We start from the raw sequence: 7,135 nt of genomic DNA on the forward strand, positions 1-7,135 counted from the left end.
GTTAGCTCCCTTCTCTCTACTATTGGTTGGTGTAAGTATCAATCAAAAGAAAATAAAAAAGGAAAACTTCAACATAGGCTATATGGAGCCTCCAAAACTTTTTTTGCCCATTAAAGATTTTTTTTAAGTTTTCATTATCTTAATTTCAAAAAAATAATTTCAACACAAAACAAGAAAATAGACATGTTTAAGAATAAATACAGTCCTTAACATGAAATACATTTAGGCTTGTAAAATAACTGCATTGTTTTTATTTTCCTCATTTCCTCATGGGTTAGGAAACAGTGTATCATCTGTTCAGAGACCAATGTGGGAGACACTGCTGTGGACCATGTTATTGATAACGCAGTTTAAACACAGACAGCCCCACATCTCCTGAACACTCCCATCTTCATCCATTCTGCCAGAGATACAACAAGTCTTACAAAGTGACCTCTATTTAAAAAAAAAAAATAGTACAAGGAATCAGTATGCTGTTTTAAAGACCCAAATTAATCTAACTCTTTAGAAGACATCAGATATTGCCAACAAACTCACTAAATGCTATGGTAATCACTGTTTTATTGCATGCTTGAAAACAGGTCTCATAAAATTGTGACATGTAAATTAACAAACATGGAAAATAGTATGCATTCATACACAAACAGATACAAAATGTCTAACTTGCATTCTAATTGTATTAATGTTACATATTTTAAATACATTGACATATTAGCAAAACACATTTGTGTGCATTTTATTCTGAAATCTCTGATGCAGGACCAAGGCCTGTTCCTCAAGTACAGGTTCATTGATTAGAATTGTTTCAATTAGCTCATATCATATCTTTCACATACACACCATACTTCTTTTTCCTTTTTTTTTTTTTTGAGACAGGGTCTCATGCTGTCACCCAGGCTGCAGTACAGTGGTGCAATCTCCGCTCACTGCAGCCTCAACTTTCCAAGCTCAATTGATCTTCCCACCTCAGCCTCCTGAGAAGCGGGGACCATATGCACATGCAGCCACGCCCAGAAAATTTTTGTAGAGACAATATCTCCCTATGTCGCCCAGGCTGATCTGAAACTCCTGGGCTCAAGCAGATGGCCTGACTCAGCTTCCCAAAATTCTGGAACTATAGGCATGAGCCACCTTGCCTGGCCTACACACCATACTTCTAATGTATCTCCTGAGATTTCTAATATTGGCTTCCTTAAAAGTGAAAAAATAAAAATAAAACTTTAGCAAAATAATATGAGAATCTTTATGGGTTTTTGTTTTATTTTCCTCAAAGTCTTCTATAGTTTTTACACACACCTAATTTAACAGCATTTAAAAAAATCATATTGTCTGTAGAGAGTCTTTCTAAAACATTCAACTCAATTTTCCTAGAAAAAAAAATTTTCTTCCAACTCTTATTCCATCAGTTTATGTAACATTTAATGCAATTACATAATTCCAATAACAACTAAATTAAACTGGTTTCAGAGCAAACATAACTGACATTTGGCAAGACCCCAACTCTGATTGCGGGGAGCGGAAAGCTAAAGCATACTGGAAGGAAGCCTACTAATTCTAGTGTATACTCTGTGGCCTTGGGTCCGGATGTTTTGCGGAGGAAAAAGAGGAGTATGATTAATCTAGTAAGTATAAAAAAACATGTTTAAGCTAACTATTTTCTCATTTAATTTAATTAACTATTAGAAAAGTTAATCACGAAAACAATAGAAATATTTTAGCCTCGTCCTTCCTAAATGACACAGAGAAAGTTACAACAATGATATTCTTTACAAACCACATAATTTTTTAAAAACAAAGGTATATCTGAAACATCTTGGCTTAAACAAGAGATACTATAGGCCTAGGGCAGCAGTATTAGAGCTGCCCTACTCCTTACTCAAGTATGCAAGCTAATCATAGGCAAACCATAAATTAAACTAACATTGTGTCTTCCGTTCCCCATGCCCCCAATTCCTCTTTGGAAAATCATTATTTGTATTCTCTTTCTCTCTTACGACTTCCTTTAATTCCATAATAAATATTTTAGAGCTGTTTCCTGGCTGGTCAAGTGCCCTTAATTCGTGACCTCCAAAATTCTTCCTCCTCAAAGTTCTCCCACATCAAAACTTAACTATTTGCTGTTGTAGTTCTTCAGATCCTGTTTGATGCTTGGTTAAAGTAGTTAAAAAGCTAAATTAACATGAATATTTCAATGGGGTTAATACCATGAATGTGTAACATATGCTCATGAGTTACTGTGTTACCCTACCAACAGATGAATTTTTGTAGGAATCTTAAGGAGATAATCTCTCCCCCCAAAAAAGCTGTGATTAATAGTAGGGATTTTAACAGATGCTCTGGAAGACTTAGGAGTTACAAGAGAATTTTCCATGACTGTACTTTTTATCTCTCTTTAAAAATTAATACTACAGAAGCCAACTAATCATTCTAATCATTAAGGCTCTTAAGGTTTTTGCATCAAAGACGTAAAACTATCTTTACCAAAGAAGCAGGGTAAATTTACAAGTCGCATCCAGAAGTCAAAAATATCTTTATTTTGATCCAGAAAGTTAGTCTCTGCATGCACACACATGTATGTGTGCTCCTGTGTGTGGATGTATATTTTTGGCATGCTTGTTAAAGTATAAGTTTCCGATGGAAAAGGAGCATGCTATATATAATTTCCAGAGGAGTACTGATCTCATTTTAGGTCCTGCCAAAGAGGTTATTCTTAATAGAATGGCTGGAGTCACACCCTGATTAATAGGCATCTGGGTAACTATAACCCACAAGCCACTGGCACCATGTTTCCCTCAAAAGTTAGAGTTTGTCTGAAACCCTTCCTTTCTCCACTCCCTACCCCAAACTCCAAAAATCAGAGGTAGGAAACCTTCAGTCCTAGTCCATGCCCATTTAGAGCAAGTACAGTTAAATCTTTGTTATGTCGGAGATAATGTCTACATTAATGGAGAATGTACATATCTTATCCCATGTATTCAGTAATTTGCAAGCATTCCTGAAGCTTTCTGTTTTCTTCCTTTAGCTTTCAAGTTTTGAGGTGCATTTTTAATCTAAGAAAAAAATGATTTTACACATTTTGAGACAATATCACGTTTATAGTATGTCATCATTACCTTTTTAAAGTGGATTGTTTTCAAAAGTTTTTTTCCATTGTTTAATTATTTTTAGAATTGCCTCCAGCTTCTTACTTTTCCAATTTAAAAATATTTTTCATTTGTCCTTGTCCATCAGAAACTTACAATTTAACAAGCATGCCAAAAATACGCATATGTGTATATACAGACTTTCTGGATTAAAATAAAATCAAGGGGTTTTTTTTTTGGTAGTTTTAAATATAATACTTGAATCCATCCTGCTTCTTTGGTAGATAGTTTTGTGGTATGTCATCCATGCAAGGAATTAAAAGTCAGTCCTAGTAATTAGGCACCTACCAAAGTGTGCTTCTGAGCTATGTTACTTTCTAAGTTTTGAAGCCTTAGAGAAAGATTATGTTTCCCTCAGTGTAAACCACTAAAGGGAATTATAAAATTGGTGTTTTCTAAAGCCTCTTTTAAAATGTATTGACACTGTGGTTGATGGCCTGCTTACTAATGGTTTGTAAGCAAGGTTTGCAAAGATAGCTGATTATATACACAGTTCATTTTAGAAGACTATTAAAGGCTTTTGATTGGTAAAAGTGCTATGTTTCTAAAAATACTTAATTAGGGGTCTATCAATACAAAAAGACAGTTAAAAGCCTTGTTAATTCAGATTTCTGCATCCTATCAGGGTTGTTCTTGTCTCTGATTGTTTCATTGAATAAATACATTAACCCTTGGAAAATCAGAGGATCCAATAGAAATAACATACTGCGTAATTATGACAATTAACTGACATGTTTCCATTTTTCCATAGCTCGTTTGAGTAATAATAAATTAACATCTACCAGGAAAAGATTAGAATCTTAGACATAGTAGAGATTTTTCTTTCATGCACATATATACACCACTTGAAATGAATTAACTTTAAGAAGATTTAACTTAAATAACATTCAGAATTTTTGTTTTTTATCCTTTATGCCCTTATTTGGCAAAGAGAGGAGCTGATGTGAAGGGTAACAGGGAGACTGGAGTAGAAATGACTTTGAGTAAAATAAAGTTGGGATTAAGAAAAAGAGGCGTCAATAAACCAGAATCTTTAGGTTGTGAAGAATCTAAAAAAAGATGACTGCCTTATATTCTAGTTGAGAGAGGCAGCAAGTAAACAGTAGATAAAAATATGAAATTAAATGGAATATTTTAAGATAAGTGCTTAAAAATTGTAGAACAAGGAGAAGGTTGAGGACATTTGCAGTTTTAAATGTATTCTACAAAGAACATGGGAAAACGGGACTTGGCTGCGATTATTGGGGTAGAGGTGGGGTGGGAGGTGTTAGATAGAGACAGGTCCCGGTAAAAGAATCTCAAGAGATTTTTGGATGAGACCACTATGCCGTTAAATAAATAAGGAAAGAAATTAGTGTTCTCTGCTTTGGTCCTGCTTTCCCTTCACTTATCCATGGACAAACGCTGACATCTCTCTTAATCTCAGTTATCTGTACAAACAATACTGAAATGATAGAAAATCAGTGAAGATCCACTTTCGGTACATTTTTTTTTTTGATGTATAGACACATACAAAGAACCCCTGTATCCAGCATCATCTCACTGCAAGGTATTGTGCTGGCTGTTTTTCCTATATAATACTTACACACATGTACATCGTATGGATATTTCTCTTTGAAAACAAGCTGTCTATGTTATACATTTCTGTATCTTACTGACATATTATTTGTTGAATGACATAAGATGTAAATGAATTCATTCATTCATTCATTCATTCGTTATTGAATATTGGATTTCGCCAAAGGACAAAAGAAAACAAAAAAAACATGTCTTATCATGCTCCAAAGGAAGACAACACCATATTCAATATAGAGCAAGTGTATCAGTTTAGAGGTGATTTTAAAGTTTATTATTTACTCTCGTAAACCTCAAACCAGGGAGAAAAGACTTTGTAAAAGAGTAAGTTTCTCTTCTCCTTTGTGTTAATTGCGTAACTAGGTGCAAATGTATTTTGCTTCAAAAACACGTAATTTGCTCAGTTCTGCATCTGCTGAATGTGTGTGTATGTGTGGTTGGGTATGTAGACATGAACCTATATGGAGAGATCTCTAGTACTTTGATGGTAGAATGGACATGCTTATGGTGAAAATATTGCTATAGCATCTTCAATTACAATTTATTCATAGAAAATGGAATATTGTGAAACTGATTCAATATATATATGATTTAGTATCTATTCAACAATAAAAAGCTACATGTTGTAATCTTACAATATATTATAACTTTCCATTACTATTAATAATAATAACTAATATTTATTGAGTCTTTGCATATACCTTTATGACACTCAACCACTTACATATATTATCTTCTTTAATTCTTAGAAATAATCAATGAAATACATATTAATAATCTTCTGCTTTTATTTTATTTAATTAATTAATTTTTTTTTTTGCTTTTCGAGACGGAGTCTTGCTCTGTCACCCAGGCTGGAGCGTAATGGCGCAATCTGGGCTCACTGCAACCTCCACCTCCCGGGTTCAAGAAATTCTCCTGCCTCAGCTTCCTGAGTAGCTGGGATTACAGGTGTGTGCCATGACACCTGGCTAATTTTTTTGTATTTTTAGTAGATACGGGGTTTCACCACGTTGGCCAGGCTGGTCTCGAACTCCTAACCTCGCGATCCACCCGCCTCGGCCTCCCAAAATGCTGGGATTACAGGCGTGAGCCACCGCGCCCAGCCTGTTATGCTTTTTAAAAATGAGGGATTTGAGAGGTAGAAGGTTGTCCAGGATTATAGTAAGTAAAAGATCTAAAACCCCCACACTGATCTCTATGGCTCTAAATTTTATTCTTCAAACATTGGACTATGTTGTGCCTTCCCTGCTTTCACAAAGAGGTATGGAAATGCCAGATATTTTAAGATGTGCCCGAGACTTCAGGAGAAACAGAAAGAGATTACTTAATTTATGTTATATTCTCAATTTTCTATTATCTAGAAATGGCAATGCGAGGAAAATCCTTGTCTTTTACTAGTAATCAGAACAATTGCAACTTTGCTATTCTTTGGATATCTGTTGGAACTGAAGAAAGTTAGATTTTTTGAAATGAGTACATTTTTATTATTTTTTTCTAAAGATTTACTGAAGGAGGGTTTGGTGCCTTGGAAATGTAAAGACTTAATTTTTCTTTAATATATTCATATGACAAATTTTGAATGACTAAGAATCCCATATAAAAGTAGTAATACCCTTCTACCTAGCTTGGCAGTTTTCAGATTTAAAAAACCACAAGGTATTTCTGAAAAATGAAAATGAAAATGTATACAGAGTGTTTTGAATCTCTAAGTCTCTAATTCTAGCTTAGCTGACATTATTCCAATGTCATCTAAAATGTATCAAATGTAATAGTGCCTACCTGTAAAGTACTGCTAAAATGTATCATTTAATCTTCTCTGAGACCAGTCATAGAAACTGGAGGGAATCCAGCCTCTAGGGTCAAAGAAGGAACAGAACAAATAGAGGGGAGTTTTATGAAAGGTGGCCCCTGACGTCTCAGCTTAGAGTCCGGTCACTCTTAGTTTCTTATAACACCTTTAGTCTCAACTTCACGTATCTGCTATTCCTTACTGATTTAGGACTGCCAGTGGTTAGTATACTCCCTGAAAAGGAAATATTTAAGAAACTCCTAGGTGGAACAGAATTTCACCTCTATATCGGTTTTTACCAGACACTGTTATGATTACTGGTGCTTCGCATTGACTTTTTTCATGCTGTCATCCTCACCTGATTTCCACTGTTCTACAGGGGAAGGCAGGCCTTTTGGCAGGGGGGCAAGGTTGGGGGACTCTTCTCATCCTAATATCACCTTTGCATTCCCCATGGACCCAATTTGATGAACTAGATGTAATTCACAGATAATGATTATTGATTTCTGTTTTCATGCATACATATAATACGTGGTTATCACTACCCGTGTGTCAGCTTCTTCAATTAGATAATGCATCCACTTAGCTTCACAAACACATACATGTGAATGAATGGTTATATTTT

The sequence above is a fragment of the Nomascus leucogenys genome, chromosome 5 (genome assembly GCF_006542625.1).
Source record: "Nomascus leucogenys isolate Asia chromosome 5, Asia_NLE_v1, whole genome shotgun sequence".
NCBI lineage: Eukaryota > Metazoa > Chordata > Mammalia > Primates > Hylobatidae > Nomascus > Nomascus leucogenys.